At 40.6% G+C, this 17,204-nt stretch overlaps 1 long non-coding RNA gene across 1 annotated transcript in view; it reads right to left on the reverse strand.

Moving 5' to 3' along the window:
* Positions 1-1,440: 1,440 nt before the first annotated feature.
* LOC121675607 overlaps positions 1,441-17,204 on the reverse strand; it is a 25,285-nt gene continuing 9,521 nt past the window's right edge. Inside the window, exons 2-3 of the long non-coding RNA XR_006020132.1 lie at positions 4,780-5,014; positions 1,441-2,269 (exon numbers count right to left, since the gene is read on the reverse strand). This is a non-coding gene — a long non-coding RNA (uncharacterized LOC121675607). The remainder of the gene's footprint in view (positions 2,270-4,779; positions 5,015-17,204) is intronic.

The raw sequence follows: 17,204 nt of genomic DNA on the forward strand, positions 1-17,204 counted from the left end.
GTACTTCCCTCAGGGTTGCTCAGACTAAAATTAATCCTACGACTCTGCTGCCACGCAAACATTTCCACCTCCTCCATACATACACAGATGTTGCACCATGTGGGTCTCTGCACAGCCACAAAACCTACCAAACAAATTCCAACCTTTTACCAAAGTGAAATGGATTTGCAAGAGGTATCTTGGAGCAGTTGGAGGGTCTGTTTTGGCTGATGACTCTCTCTCTAGCTACAAGCAGTAGAAATAAACCCTCACTAAATTTCTTACCAGATTATGTCAGAACCCAAGAGCTTGGCAGTTCATGAAGATTTAATTAAACATGCTTAGTTGTTTTCCATAATGCATTAACACAGTGAACTCTGAATCCTCTTCCTTCTCCCAGTGGAAGCCTGGAGGATTCTATGTTTGCATCTTTTTCCTCCTCTGTTTGTCTGCAGATCAGCCTAGGTCAGCAATGCTATGTGACAAGCTGAATCAAATCTTGCCAGGAGAACTCCAGCTACATTTTTACTTCTTCCAGTGATCTCTAAAGCTACTTATTGATTATATTTTTCTGTTGGTGGAAAAATAACTACAATAATTCAATAAAGGAGAATTACTTTTTGATTCTTTGCATTTTCTCCATGTCTGTTGCTAGCCACCTCTTTTCCCAGCCAGAAACACTGTTGCTCTCATTTCTGTGCTGCTAGAAGATACTTGGGTGTATTTTCTAATACTGCTGGAATGCTCAGTTTGTCCACATTTGGCCAATCCTTGCCCAAATGGAGTCCCTTTGCCAGCACGTGGTTTTGTGACACGTGTGGTGAGATAAGACAGTTTTTGTCTTGGCTCCTGTTCCTGAACCAGCTCTGTAGGTTTATAAAGTCTCATAAAAGCAGGTTCACAATTATTTAATGTTTCTAACTGTCTTTTTATTCCCTGCAGAAAGGGAGCAATTCTGCCTTGTGTTGACTTCTCCATGTTGCTATTGTATTCCCAGTAGCTTTCACAGAAATAGCCTTCCCTGAACAATATTAAGTAGTAGTGATTATGTGATAGTGTAATGTTGTATTTTGGGAATATCAACTCCCACAGTCTCATCAAAAGATGATGGGCCTCATTATTCTAAGGAATGTGTGGAATAAGGAATGGCAGGTATTGCAGGTATGAGGACACCAGGATTCGTGCTGAGCCTATGCTTGCACATCTCTCCACAAAGCTGGAAGGGCAGATGTGTCTTTTTGATTTTGGGAGGCATTATGTGATGGTTATGGAAAATCTTGGCATTTCATTTACTTGTACTGTGTTATTAGCTACTGTATAAAAAATGATGCTATAATTAATATCTGTGGTTATTATATTATCATCATCACCATTGTGTGACATCCAAAAAGCTGCAGCTTTGTCCTTTGTCCCCCTACCCCATGTGTGCAGTAATTCCCAAATGTGCTGTGGGAAGTCTGGATGAAAGCTTAGTTCCCAATGCCAGCAACAGGTAGCAGAAAACAGCCAGGCTACCCAGGAAAGTTAATTTATTTCAATGCATTCATTAGCCTGCCTTTTTAAGTAAAGAAGAGGGATTTTGGTGCCCAGCCATACATTGATATTTCTATTTTTGGTGCACCGGGCCTAGCCTCCTGCTGCAGCCCCAGAAAGACTTGTGTCTTCTGCAGCTCCTTCCCGTGGTCTGGAAGCCATTTGCAGAATTCTGGGGCACCGTAAAATGGCACAGGCCATCTCAGAATCATCCCCTGAGGCTGCTAAGGAGCTAATTGTGCAAACTGGAATTAAGGCCTGAAGCCCTAATTATACTGTGGAGTCATTTAGCATTCAGAGTTGGGCTCCCTCGTGCTCTGTGTCAGGACAGGACAGGAGGGGTTGGTGGGCACCTCCTCCTCCTATTATTCAGCATGTTCTGCACTCAGAGGGTGCTGCCCTCCAACCCAGATTCCAGAGGCATCGAATCCTTAGGGATGAAAATACAACGCAAAAATAGGAAATTGCGCAATGGAGCTTTTATGTTGGCGGCACAAAAGTTCCAGCACGTCAAAGACACTGTTATTGCTATTTCTATCCTGTTCCTGGTGAGGCCAAACATGGATCTCCAGGGAGTTCCCAGATGAGGATGCTGGTGGAATATGTAGGAAGGTGCTGCCTTTATTCCCCCCTCTTTCTTCCTGCCTTTTTCTTCTTTCTTAAGCTAGCAGGAATGAAAAGAGTACACAGCCTTTCCTCAAAAAATGGACTTCACGAGGTGTTCCACAGGCAAACAATGATGAACACATAGAAAGACCTAAAAGAAAAACGACATTCCTTAAATTGACAAAAAAAAATTTTAAAGATGCTCTAAAATAATATTTAATTAGACCCACTAGAAGGTTTTTTTTTTTTTTTGCTTCAGCCTTTTGAGCAAAAAGTTGATATCCTTTGTATCAGGTAGCATATTTTCACAAAAAAATCCTGTGTTTTATGTGTAAAAATGAACAGCCTCCCCTGTTGGGATTCTGCAATCACAATGGCTGGTAGAGCACAGGTAATGTGAGGGCAGATTTCTGCCTGATTCCCATCTCTAATCCTGTGCAGCCTTTTCTCACCAACCCCAAAAGCTGTCTGCTTATGCTCTGCTTTTATTACTGGTATCTGAAGGTTTATTATCAAATTTAAGCTATTTAACAGCCATTCGCACATTTTGCACATTTTTAATCCATATAGAGGTCAGAGACGCTGAAATTTTAAAACAAAATAGAAAAGATTAATTAGAAAAATGTTTAAACAAGGTATTTGTAAAAGTTTGGGCATAAAGATGTATTTTCCAGATGTTTTTGTTCAAGTCTGCTGCTTTCTAAAAAGTCTTGTCTTTGACAATTGGGCACTTTCTGCTGAAAAACATTTCTTAAAAGATTTCTTAGCGGATTTGTTTGTGTTAAGGACATTATGAAAAGCAAAACAATCATCTACCATCAATATTGAACACATCTTTCAAATAATATAAATGTCTAGCATTAGCCTGGGATAGCAATTTGCTTTGGAAAATATGATAGGTTTTCTTAGCATACCCACTCATTCTACATGGAATAAAAAATAAACCAATTTAACTGACTGAAAAGAATCCATGAAAGCATATTGCATTGTCTAATTCTAGTTTATCTATGAGATTCTCTCCTGTTCTGAGGACTGAAATGACCACATGAATTGACCCAAAAATACAAGTGAAACATCTGTGTCCAGTTTCACCCCAAACTTACTGAGCAAGTGAAATTGCAATGAAATGTTGATCCTTTTCTGGACAAACAAAAGAGCTTCCTCAGTTCCCATGAATAGAAAACACTAGAAACAGTTCAAGTCCTGTAAAGAATTTTTATAGCTTTTTCTACTTGAGCAATCTGAGGTTTCTATATAAGATCAAGACATAAAATCTGTAGTGAGATATTATCAAAGACTAGAGCCTAAATAATCTCAAAGTTTATCGAGCTTAAATAAACAGCACATCCTAATATAGGCAACATTTTTTTACAGAAGTAGTATGTACGCTGTTGATCAGTGACTTACTTGGTATGAATATTGCTGTAAGACAAAAAGCAAGAATGTTTTTCTATTCTCTCATACTACTATGTGTGTCAACGTTTTAATATTTAATGTGAAGTCTTGTACAGAGTTTGTCCTTCCATGGATTAACAAAGACTCAGGTGGAGCTTTCTCAGTCTTCCATTTTGGTTGCCTCTGTGAAAAAAAAGCCCCTAAAATAAAAAACATGTGCTGCATCAACCTTAAAATATTCTGATTGCAGAGAGAGATTTCAGAAATGAATTGAAATATAAGTACTGTGAGCTTTAAGTGTATTGTTATCTTTGTTCTTACTGAAGTTGGTGACTCCCTGCCAGCACTGACCAGGCAGGGCTAATTGTTAAAACTCTTCAAAATATCAACTTAATACCGACACAGTGCAGCCTCAACCTCCACAAATGACAGAATCCGTCTGGCACAAAGGAAGTGAACGATGCTGTACCTGCATGAGCTTCCTATACTGCCAAATAGTGGTGAAATGAAAACACAGGCACTTCAATGCCAGGCAACAGCAGCACTATTTTTTAACCTCCATATTTCGGTCCTGGGGCTGGGATTGGTGTGACCTGGGGTCTTTGGTTGCTGTTAATGACAAGTGCAGGCAGAGTTCAATGTCTTGAGGAGCATGTGATGTGCGGAGTGCTCAAGCAGCACAAGGGTGACTGTGAAAACTTCCTTGTTCCTTTGGAAGCCGGCCCCCAGGCAGCACTGGACACTTAACTCTGGGCCCCTCCTTGGGAATCGTTCCTGAACAAAAGCAAATTTGCTTTTCCTGAGGATTAGGTGCTCTCTTTTGCCTGCATTGGTGTTCAAGGCTGACCTTAGTGGTGTAATGTGGTGCTGCTTAGCTCAAGTGGGTCAGCTGTGAGGGAAAATGCAAATGGCACAGATGGCTCCAGCACCCTGGGTGCATGATCCAAAATAAGAAGAGCCATTCAGCAACACTTTTATTAATTAGAAGTGTGATTTTGAACCATTTGGTCATTCCAATGAAACTCCAGGTGTTGACTAAACAAAGCACAGGACAGCGCTATCAGTGAAGGACAGCATTTGTGGTAGAGTGGTGAGCGATGTGGGCTTAAAAACACTAAAAAAAGATCTGAAGTAAAGCATCTCCCTGAGCTTAGCATCACTTTTGGCCAGCACAGAGAGAAGAGTCCCTCAGCCTTGGAAAATTATGCTGCTGTTTCAGCATTATTACAAGATGTGGGATCCCCAAGCTTTTTTCAGTAATCTTACCTGGGGGGAGGGTGCTCCTGAATTCAGGTCCCATCTTTACAATCAGAGATTCACCTTCTGGGTCCCCTCTGTATGCAGCCCTTCAGGTAGTGTCAGAACTTGACCCAAAAGAGGATGGTGAGGGGCTCCAGCCCGGTGAACATCCAGAGAGTTGTTGCACCCTGTCCCACACCAGCTGTCCCTCAGGGAAGACACAAGGGTGGAAGCAGCACATGGATGGAAAACCCCTTGAATCCTAGAAACAGAGAGAGGCTCAAATTAAAACCTTGGAACCAAACATGGGAAGACCAAAAAGAGAGTAGGGTGCCAATCTCTTGCATGAATTGGACTTGCCTCTACTAGCTGCTCCCATTTCCTGCTTTTTACTGGGAAGATTGGAAATCTCCGCTGGCAGAGCTGATGGAACCCCAGCACCTTAGTGCAAAGTGGTAACAGCAAAACTGTGATAGCAAAGATGAGCAGGAAAATTACTTTTCCTTTTTGGCCAGGGAGGAAGAATTATTTTTCAATTCTACAAAGAATATTGGTGTGATGTAGGAGTGTTTTGGGGATTAAGGTGGCAGGAGGGGGAAGAAGAGACGGAGGGAAGGAAGTATAAATAAACTTAATTAATGATGTCCACAGTTTTTTGAGTGCCTTGATGAAGCTGCTGATATAATTGACTTGAAGTCTGTCCCTTTTTTCTCATTTGAACTACATCAAAGCATCCCTTTCTATGGCATTCCTTGCTTACAAAGAACATAAATTATCACTGGCCAACTGCACTTTTATTAAGCAGCAAAGATTATTTCATACTGAAAGTCTTAACTATATTTAATGGAGGTTATGCCTAGCAACTAAAGACATAGATGCAATATTTCATTTTATTCAACAAAGTTGGGAGTGTATATAGGCATGTAAAGTCAACAACTGTAATAAATATTTTAAATGGCAATAATAAGTAGCAGTGTTAAACACGTATGTATAAGAGATAACATCAAAAAAAATTTTTTTTTTTGCTAGGATTCACATAAGAAGCCCATGTCTTTGATTCCAGATATTTGATTATGATCAAAGTTTAGGAAATCTAATAATGAATATCAATGTTGGGGTTTATTAGGCCTTAATTAACCTAAATCTCTCCCTTTGTCCATATTACTGAAGTTTACAACTCCTTATTGTAATATTTTTTTATTTTCCCTGTCACCACACTTCACCATTGCTTTGTCTGCTGCCTTCTAGCCCTGTCTAACCATTCTTCAGCATTTATCCATTATTCTGAAGCATTTTGTGTGCTGGGCAGGAAAAGTAGTATTCAAAATTCAATTGTATGTGTAGAGAAGGACAGGGAGGAGAGTCAGTGTCTACCTCCAGTGCCACTGGTGTTTGGAATTTAGCCTTGCCAGCAGGTTCTTGATTTTGAGTCATGAGTAGGTTCAAGGTGTCAGTATCAGTGTGGTGTTCCTTGTACTTTTAGCAAGTATGGTTTAATCTGAGTAGGAGATGCATATAGTTACAGTTCTGGTCAGTGCCTCTCCTTGGAGAGTTATCAGTTCTCTTTGAAGAGGCTCTAATCCCATAAGATCTATTTTGGCTGCAATCCTAATGTTCCATGGACAGTGGACTCTAAATTAAATATTTCCATGGAGGAAAGAGATCACAGAGATGTTACACAACCCTTGGAACGTGACAGCTCAGAGACAATCAAAAAATGAAGAGAGCTAGATGACCTGAGACAGGCAGGCATTTCTCCTGCAGTGCTACTGCTGCTTTCTCAGAGGTGCACAAAATACAAAAGCTGGGCAGTGTTCTTTGCATATTGCTCATTTAATCTCCTCTGTCTTCTGAAACTTTCTCTGGGATGGGTTCAAGGAGCCAAGAGCAATCCCCAGGCTTTCTGCAGAGCCAGAATGGCTTCCAAAGTGCTCAGACCCTTGCAGCCCAGATGACCTTGTGGGGCCACCTCACTGCAAAGCTCTTTGTTCTCCTCTCAGCTCTGGAACAGTCCTGTTCATCTTCTCTCTCCAACATTTCCAATCCATCTTTTTGCTGTCAGCCTTTCCAGTCTTCCCTTTGTCAATTGTCTCATTTGGGGAATTTCAGAAGCTGGTGGCTTGTCAGCTCTTGGCTGTTTTCTAATGGTTTCTCAGAAATGTAAGAGCTATACCTAGATTTTTACAGGTCACCCTGACCTTGTCACGGGTATTGGTTTAAGGTTGAGCACTTAAGATTCAAAAATGCTCACTGGTAGAAAGGAAGGAAAAATTCAGAGGGCCTGCAAACAGTCAGAAGGTTTTATTAGTAATAACACACTTGGCATGTTAGTTCCTGACCTATTGTATAGGCAGTGGGGTTTGGATAAAGGGGCAGGGTGAAGGGAAAAGAGAAATTAGAGGGGTTAATGAAAAAGGGAGAAATTAATTAAAGGAAAAGAGAAAAAGAGAGGAAGAGAAAGAGAAAAAAAGAGAGAAAAAGGGAAGCAGGCTGCAGGCCAAATTATTGCTTGCTGCTGAATGTGACAGTCTGTTCAGATCAAAAGAAGAATTGGATTTCTTTTTCCTTACTACTTAATTGTTAAAAGGGTCTTAACCTTTGGGTGGATTTTGCACAGAGCTCCTTTTAAAATGTTTTATGTTTATTCATGAAAGTCCCAAGGTTCTTACAAAAGAAGTCCTTTTCCACCCCCATACACCAGTGTCTTTTGTTTTACCTGCTGTAGAAAAGGGATGTTTGTCTTTGCATTCTTTTATTTCCAACATTTTTAATACATAGGTTTCGGTTTATATTGGCCTTTTCAGAAAGTTGTCTGATTCTGAAACTGTAGAATTCTAGACCTTAGTTTCCTCATGCTGCATCTCTATTAGAGAAATATTCTTTTCTAGGAAATTAACCTTTACTGTCGCTTTTCTGACTGAATCATCAGCAATTATTTTGTCCCTGTGGAGTGTTTTCATGGCTCTCCAGAAATTTATGGGTAACTGTCTTAGAGGAGCACAGTCACAGAAAGGGCTTTATTTCTACATTTTGAAAAGTATTTCAGGCGTGCATCACTTAGGAACAAGTTAATCAGCTTCCACGAGCTGGTACATGGTCACTGTCTGCAGGGGTAGGTAGGGCAGTGAGAGCCCTGTGACAGTGAAGGAAGACTTTGCAACCTGACATTGTTCTGTGGATCCCCTTCTGATAACTGGGAGGGAACTGTTTCCAAGTATGTTCTGCAGGCAGCTAAAAACCCGGGTGTAATTCTTCCTTTTGGCACTTGTGTCACTATGACTTAGTGCTTTCACGAAATTAAGCATCTGTGAGCCCTGTCTTGTGAGTCCTCAGGGAGCAACTTCTCTGTGATGGCAGGGGAGGATGTAGTCATAATCCCTTTTTTCAGATGAGGTTATAATTCCCATTCTGGTTGGGGGCCCAGCTAGATAGAGGCTTATAAAATTTGTGGAATAATTATCAAGACATATATTCTATAGCTAGGAGACAGTAATTCCAGATCATAAAGCTCAAAGAGCATTTAATCCAGCTGTGTTAGACAAGAATGGGATTTATTGGCATAAAACCAGCAATCCCCTTTTTTCCATCCTCCAATTCAGTGCAGAAAAAAAGAGGAAAAGAAAGGAAAATGACTGATGAGCCCTGGCAAATCTTAGTGTTGACGTTGAAGATGTAATCCTGCTTTATCTCCAGTCTCACTGCCAGAGGTTGCCTGCTTTCTAGTAAAGGAATCTGCACCTTTAGCAAAGCAGTTTCTGGGCAGACTTCAATATTTTATTGGAAGCCAGTACCAGGTATGAGAATACCAAGCTCTTTACAGAAGCAACTGGCTCCTTTCTGCTGAGTTTATCTTGAAGCAACTTCCACCAAGAGGGCTGGGCAGGAAGCTGGGATGAGTTGGTGGTACCCTGAACACATGCCTGTGCAAGCTCTGTGTGTGTGTGTGTGTCATGAGGCTGCACCTTGCTTTTCTCTTGCACACCCACAGGCTTTGCCACCATGAAGAAATAGAACAGAAAAATGGGTTAGAAAAGAAAAACCAAGGTTAAACATCTCGCAAAAGTTTCACCTCTAATTACAGTCTTGACAGAAACTCGGGGAGACTTGTTTGAGCTAAGGAAGTTAATGTATCCCTAATTGTGATCCCTCTGACCTTTCAAACAGGGAAAAGAAAATTAAGGACAGTTTGTCTTTACAAAGAGAAAAATTTTGCCCCTTTATGAAGTTCTGTTGCAGTGAGCAACTGATGTCAGCACAGCTGGAAGCAGCCATCACACACAGTGAGGACAAACACAGCGTGTTATCCGTGACAGATTCATGAGATATAACCCATAACTATTTCAAGTAATTTCCTTTTGTTGATTTTACTGTAATTCCTCTGGTGAAGAGAGCCTGGAGTAAATTTTTGTTTGTTTGTTTCTAACTTCTTCAAAAATATTAACAATAATTTTCCTCCTTCACTCTTCCCAGAAGCAAGTGCTAAATATTTGGACACTCAGTAAGGAATCTGGGTCCCATCTGATTTTCAGTGAGACTCAGTCATTTGAATGTCCAAACAAATCATGAAATAGGATTTGGGGCCCTGCTTCCATACCCACTGGATGGAAGGGTTTAACCCAACCACTTCGTTCTTCAGTACTGGATTATTATCTGCTGAAGTTCTGTAATCCTGGTATAAATATACATAACATTATTCAAACACATTTTTAAAGTATAGCTAACCACATTTCAAGAGCTTGGCCCAGAACTTGGTAATTTTAATCATTTTGAAAGGGCCCAGTCAGGACTCAATTAAATGATATTTTCTGGTTTTGTTACTTGCAAGAAAGATAATTTTGGGGGACTCATGGATATTGAACATTTGAGGCCTGTATGGTAGATTTTGGACATTTTCCCTTTTTGTGACAATAATATTTATAAATTCAAAACCCAACAAAGTGCTTAGATTGAATACAGCTGTACCTGATTAGTGACATAGGCCTTTGGCTGAGGTAATTAAAATTAGATGTCAGAGTCCCTATATGGAAAAATATAGATCTGGAAAAGCAAAATAACCTATCAGAAAATGATGATGACAGGCTGAAGATATATTTTATGACAGACTTTTCAGAAATTTGGTTATACAATTTTTATGCAATTTTCCTTCTTTTCCAACCCATCTGTTGAACCATCCATTTAAATGTAAAGCCTGACCCCCAAATTCACACTACCATGAATAAGGTTAAACCATGGAGCCACAAGATGATAACTTCTTCCTGTTTCAAAACTGTTGTCCTGGTGCAGTGTTAGATTTCTATCCATGCTGGGTACTGTGAGCCCAAATTTGATACACACAAGAAATAACCAAAATTTGTGATATCCGTATCATGAGGTGATATTAACACAGTCAAAATTTTCAGATTACAATTGGTTTTTTTCCCCATAGAATTTGAATGTCAGGGAAATGTTTATTACCTTGAAAATACTAGGATTTTTGTGGAGTAACTGGCAAGATGCTCACCATGGCTTGGTGATGTTACATAGTGACAAGAGAAAACAAAAATAAACCCCAGTAATTGAATTCAAAGGCGTGCTTGCTCAAGATTTCCTTATTTGCCCTTCAATGTTTTAATGGGAATTATAAAGCATAAACAAGAAAATAAAGCCCAAAATGAAGAGAAATCAAACTTTTACCCTTGGCCTCTAGAAATTCCCTTTCTGGTTGCAAAGCACTTGTTTTCCTTTTTGTTTTGGTGTCACTTAAATAGGTAAAGTGTCAGCCTTTGCGTGTGGCACTGCTGGGATGCAGCTCTGTGTTACCAGGAGATGACAAATGCTGGGTAAGAGAGGAATGTGAGCTGACAGATCACCAAGGTTTCCACTCTGCCCATTCTGCTTAGGCACTCCTGGCTCATCTGCAACATGCTGCCTAGAAGAACACCAGGCAAATTTGTTTCTAAAGTATTATGAAGGAACAGCATGAAATAAAGAAACTAGGAAAACCGCTAGTTTAAATGCTTAATGCAACATATTTTATACACTCCTGTTATTTACTTGACCTTTATTCCGCCTGGCTCTTCATGTATTTTTAAAAGCTTTTAACAAGCTGCATAGAGGACTGGCTGTATCTGCCCACTGCTGACATAAATAGCATGCCTGGGAGTGATAAAATACAAGCTTTCTTTAAAAGCCTTGTAAATGGATGTGTGGCAGAAGCAAAAGTTACTATTAAGCAGCTTTTAAGGCCTTTCCAGAAGCCATCCTTTTTATGCAAGTTTAGTCTCGGTGTTGAAGGGAACCTTTTACAACCTTTTGTGCAGTATCATCTCTACACACTCCTTCAGCGTGTTATTTTGATTGCTCATCCTACTAGAGGTAATAGTTTCAGTCTAAGAGCCTTTTGAGACTGAAATTCCTCCGGTAGGTTGCTTAGTGCTGCCGCTGTCCAGCAGTGTAGGACATAATTACAGCTCATCTTTCTGTATCCACCTTCCCTCTGCTGTGCAGCAGCTGCAAGTGGTATGAAATGTGTGCAAGAGGTGCCAGGAGTTCCCCTTGTTCTGCCCTAAAAGAAGAGCTGAACAAGTATCTGGCATTTTTTTAAACAGCAGCAAAACATCCTGCCCCCAATGCTTGCAAAAATGACTGGAAGGATCTCTAAGCAGGAAGGTAACATTGCAGTGTATATATTGAATTTACCACCTCGATCCTTCTAATGCAGCTATTTATTTTTAAAAGAACTCTGTCTTTTGATATGTTGTATCTGCATCTTTTCATTTTCTGCGTGTCCCTAAATCTGCTGTGCATGGAGAGAAGGAATTAAAGACCATAGACACGGCAAGGGAATGCTCATTTGTGAGCTGGGAACGTTGTACTTTGCAGAACCAGAATTATAAGGGTTGAGCAGCTTTGACCCCAATAGTGAGGGGTGCCTGGCACCAACAACCCTCCCCTGGGAATGTGCCTTTTGGGTCTATATCACAAAGTGGAAGAATGCCATGACAACATACAAAAACCAGTTAAATAATCTAGCAAATTGATAAAGGAGTTGCTGAGAGCACCTATAAATGAGGAGAAACTGATAATGGAGGTGGGAGGGGGATAGGGAGCTGAATGCTGCTGGGTTGGGAAGTTCTGTTTCAGAGGGGCATGGCAAAGAGTGTCTGCATTTCCTGTTTGCTAAATAGTTCTGGGATAACTCTTCTGGTGGCCCCAAACAGCAAAGAAACAGAGGATGTACGAAATAAACATGGCCTGTCTTGTTAGAAATTGCATTTGGCAATGCCTTCCCCCCATACCACCTTGGTGTTTCAAAGGTTTGATTGGTAGTAAGGGAAGAGTACCAGTGGATCACTTATTTACAGATCTCCATACTTTTAATCTGACAAAATCCATATCTATGTGGTTGGTTAAGGAGCAATGATTGTAAGACTGTGCTTCATGTGAAACATAAATAAATACAAATAAATGCAGTTAAGGTTCCCTGTGGTTATTACACACTGGCTTCATGTGAGGGAAGCTTGGATAGAGCTGAGCAGGGAAGAACCACCAACTTCCAAATGTATTTTCATTTCGGTTTATTGTAACAGAAGCTGAAACCAGCCTCAGCTCAGGTGCTGGCTGAGGAGCAGCCCAAGTTATCTCAGCTGGAGGATGGACAGCATCTTCCAGCAGGATGGGATGGGTGGTGGGGTCACTGGCAGCCACTGGGCCTCTCTGTAGGGCCTCCCTGTGCCTGGGAGCCTCTCTGAGCCCAGAATCCTTAAATCCTGCAGGGATTTAAGGATGTAAAACAAATATGCCTGGCTTCCTGTTTATTTATCCACTCATCATGAGCAGGGCAGTTGAGGGACACAATCAAAAAGGTTTTGAGTGCTGGGACTGAGTGCTGGTACCAAGTGCTGTGCTTTTCCCAGCTGGGGATGTTGGATAGATTGTGGGAACAGAGCCTAGGGCTGACAACAGCAGGGTGAAGAAAGTGCCCCTGGGCGCAGGATAAAGGAAATTATGATCCCCACAGTGGTGTCTACTGGAGAAAAATGAGTTGCGCATGTAGGAACTGGCACTGCAGAGAGAGACAAATGATAAGAAACTAAATTAAGTTGTCAGAATGATGATAGTGTACTAAAAGGAGAAACATCCACCATCTCTCTTTCTGCCTATAGCCTGGAGAATTATGTCTGAAAGGAATTTATATTAATGCTTGATGCTGGAAATGTCCAACTCAGATTTATGACATGAATCTGTCAGATTTACATTTGTTTACTGTAAAAGAGAAAACAATGTGAAGGGGATATAATGTGATGCAAACATCTGAGAAGAGAAAAATACAAGGGGGAAATAACTTCACTCTTGGCAGCAATCATACAATAATGGCTAAATGATTGCCACATGAGTGCACCAGATTGGGACCCAGCAGGTGCCACTCAGTCCTGGCCTCTGCTGCGGAGATCTGCAGTAACCCACTTTGGCCCAAGCCTTAGAACAACACCTATTTTGGCATTTGACTGCCCTGGAATCAACTCCCAGATGAACAGAAATTTGGCACCTCCTTCCTGTGTGCCTCACTTCCCAGGAAACTGAGGATGATACTAGGACAGTCCCTCCAGCTGCTGAATTCTGAACCCTTGGGTGGGAGCTCTTCCATGAGGCCCTTTCCAGGCAGAACCGAGCTCAGGGAACTCCTCTGCCAGTCAGGGCCTCCTTCTGCTGTTTAAGGAATAAAAAGTTGTGTCATGATGCTGTGATCATGTTAACGTGCAAAAATATCCAGTACTAAGGACATTCTCAACCCTCTTCCTAATTAATGCCTCAATTAGTTTTCTACTTGCCACCCTCATCAGTCTTGCCTCACTAAGCAAATGACCATTTCATGTACTGATAGAAGGAAACTCGGATACAAACCCTGTTAGAATTTCATTGCTATTGGCATCTTTCACATTTCAAGTGTCTGTATCAACTTCAATTCCAAGGAAAAAATCCAGGTGGCATTTCAGTAGTTAAATGCTCTGACTTGCTAGAAATTCCTTCATTGCATTTGCTACATGGCTGGGTTGATAAAGGTAACATGTCTTGCTATCTTTACGCTTCAGCATCAAATAAACAAAAAGATTTTTCAGATTTTCAGACTTTTTAGTAACTGCTGTCACCAACACACACCTGTTGTGCCAGATGAGACAAAGCAATGCTGCTTTACAGGAGAAAAAGCTCTCCTGCAGGCCAGCTGGAGAGTTTGCTGATCTGTGAATCAAGGAGAGCCTTTTCCCCAGGCACAAGCTGAGCTGGCCACCAGTAATGTTGTTTCAACCCATATCAGCCGAGTGGCTGTCTTAACAATCATGAATTTGAGAAGCCAGATCAGATGAAGCAAAATTGTTCCTAAGGTGTTATTGCATGAGAGAAAAATGGCAGTGTCCAGCTTCGATGACCTCCCTCAAGCACATTGCCTTGCAAAATCCTAAGCTGCACAGAAGAAACAGTTTAAAAATAATATCCTGCTGATGCCAGGCTGAGTCCTTTAAAAACTTAGTGCTTAGAGCAATTGAGAGGAGAGGAAGATTTCAATAAAAAGAAGGGAACACAGGCTGTTTAATAAGCAATGAGACAGGCCCTTGCCAAGGAAAATGGGTAGCCAGTAGCAAAATAAAAGAAGATAAGGAATATATTTCATTTGATGTCCTTTGACTGCAACTTCTCTTTGCTGTGGAATTATGTGCCTGGGATGTCCAGAGCTCCACCCCTCTTCAAGACCAGGTGAACACAAACTGCCCCTGCATGGCCTATGCTACCTACCCATGGGTGCCCCCCGAATTCCCAAAATTCCTGTTGGAAAAGCCACCTGAGTAGAATACAGGGAGAACTGCAGCTCTCCCGTAGCTGCCGTATTTTCTGATCATCAAGGTCCTCACCCACTCTGTGTGCTCTGGATGCCTTATGAAACATTAGTTCCAACGTGGACTTTGAAACCAGACTCAGAAGACTACTCTATGTACCTTAGTGGGATTCCCAAAAACAAGGGAATTTTGTCACCACAAAGCATATAAATGCATTAAATAAAAACCATGTATAAATATAAAAATAAAAACATAGGTATGTTAGAGGTTTCTAGTGATACAAATTTCTATATTGTCTTCCTAATATGATGAGGAATATAAAAAAACTAGTCACAGGCTGTAGGTGCAGCATATTCATGGTAGTAACACAGAACTGCAAAGACAAATGTGACACTCTTAAAATGGAATCACGAAACATAATAATAGGTTTTCACAACATAGGAACAATGCTATAATGTAAATGAAATTAGTATAATTGGACCGTTACATGAACTTGAAAGTGAACTTGAAAGTAGAGACTATTTTAAGCATCCCTATATCTTGGGAACAATGATTTTTTTGGGAGCAGCTTTCAGTATTTTTTTTTAACAACATGAATAGTACTGTATAAAATCCCGAGTAAAGAAAATCGGCCAATCATAAAGGTCTGTTGAAACTAAAGGCAACAAAAAATTCTGGAATTACATCTTGAATCAAAATGCAAGCCTTTGAGAAACACATAGATGATCCACTTCCTGGACTGATGAAAAAAAGGCCAAAAATAGATAATTATTTTTAAGTGACAAAGTTCCCAGAAGTTTTGTTTTCAGGTCAGCAGCTGCTCACTATTCACCAAAATATTTGTTTTTAAATATTTAAGGATTTTTCTTTCTCTTTTGCAAAATTAAAGTTCTCTCATTGAAGCATTCAACCTTGCATGAACAGCTCTAATTTGTTACACCTGTTTACAGCTGTTTTACTAATGACTAGAGATACAGAAAATAACTTCCTAATGGGACATAATTTATTACAAGATCATCTACATGTGAAATTCTCTTCAAGGAACAGGGTCTCTGTGAGCTACTTGATATAGATTTAATAGAAAGCAAACTGTGAAAATGAGTTCTTAATCTATTTTTTTCCATTTTTTGCCATCCTTGTTTAAGAAAGGCTAAAAAAATAAAATCTGTGGAATGTTGACAATAACGTTGCAGTTGTTGTAAAGGCCATCCCACCTCTTACTCACAAAATCCAGACACAATCTGACATAAAAGCTTTGACTGTTGCCATTGATCTTGGCTAGAACACTTCTTGGTTGGCATAAGAATAGTTAACTCATTGCCAATTAAACGTCTCCCAAACACATAACAGTTTTCCTTTAGGAGGTCACAAATAGTAAGATTTAAAGAAATTACCAGTAAAATACATCAAGGTAGGCTTTCTTTCAGAAAGAGATCTCTCTGATTAGAAGACCTCTATGATTAGAAGAAATAACGAATTATTAAAGAGACTCCCTGAAAGCGAAAGTGGCATAGAGTGCACACTGGGGACACAAAAGGCCTTTAATCTCACCTGAAAGCCACAGCTCAGCATTTTGTCAGTGTGAGACTTCTCATCTGAGGATAAATAGATGTTCTGACAGCACACGTGTGTGCCTTGCTCGTTGGGAGCCACATCTGCAACCCCCTCTGGTTTGTTTGCTTGCTCTGAGAAAAAACAGCTGATTAGGAACTCTGCCAACCTAATGTAGTCTAACTTTCTAGTCTTGGAAAAATATGTTCTTTCAAGGCACTAACAGATGGACACCAAACATTATTGGTTACTTTGGGAAAACGATATTCCAAGCTTAAAAACCATATAAGGAGGAGCATACAGCCCTGTTTTTAGAGCACTTCCTAATTGAAAACTACCCTCAGCAAAACGTTCACACATCAGTGCGAGTGAAGAGCAGAATATCACACACAATAAATTGGAACCACAAGCAAAAAGACATCACTGCTCTTCTCTTCCTACAGTTTGTCCCTCTCAGAATGAGTGCATGCTTTCATTCTCCTCCACGCAGCAAAGGATGGAGTTCCCCGTAAGAGGCCAAGTGAGGACTGTCACCCTGGGGGTTTTCATTAAAATAATGCAAACACACATTTATCTCAACCAAACACCTCTCATTTGAAAACTGGCGAGGAAAGGAGAGATCCCACAGTCCTTTAGCTGCCTAAAAAAGCAGAGTACAAAGGCACAGCTTTAATACCACAAACACAGAGCGAGCTTGGGAGCAGATGCTGCAGTGCAAGATAATTTTCCACAGTTTGGCATGAGGGTGTTAAAATGTTGCTGAAAAACTGAAAACACCGAAGTGCTGCAGGATGAGAGAGCCATCTGAGATACAAGTCTTCTTTAATTACTATTTAGCATGGTGGGAATTGCATGGTAAATGCCTTCTAGCCTTCCCCTAGCACACCAAGCTAGTATTTAAAATGATTTAATTGTCACCTGTCTGCCTTGCAACCACCGCCTCCCTTTTTCCTTTTGTTCATAAGTACCTACAGCCTTTTACAGTGTCACCATATTGCTACAGCCAGGATGTCTGCTTGACTCGTTTTGAAGACATTCAGCAGTAACCAGACTTAGGGTACTTTTGATGCATAACCACCCGTTAACCGG

The sequence above is a fragment of the Corvus kubaryi genome, unplaced genomic scaffold, assembly GCF_017639235.1.
Source record: "Corvus kubaryi isolate FWS band 111438036 unplaced genomic scaffold, C.kubaryi_AGA036_p1.0 74, whole genome shotgun sequence".
NCBI classification, from domain to species: Eukaryota; Metazoa; Chordata; class Aves; order Passeriformes; family Corvidae; genus Corvus; species Corvus kubaryi.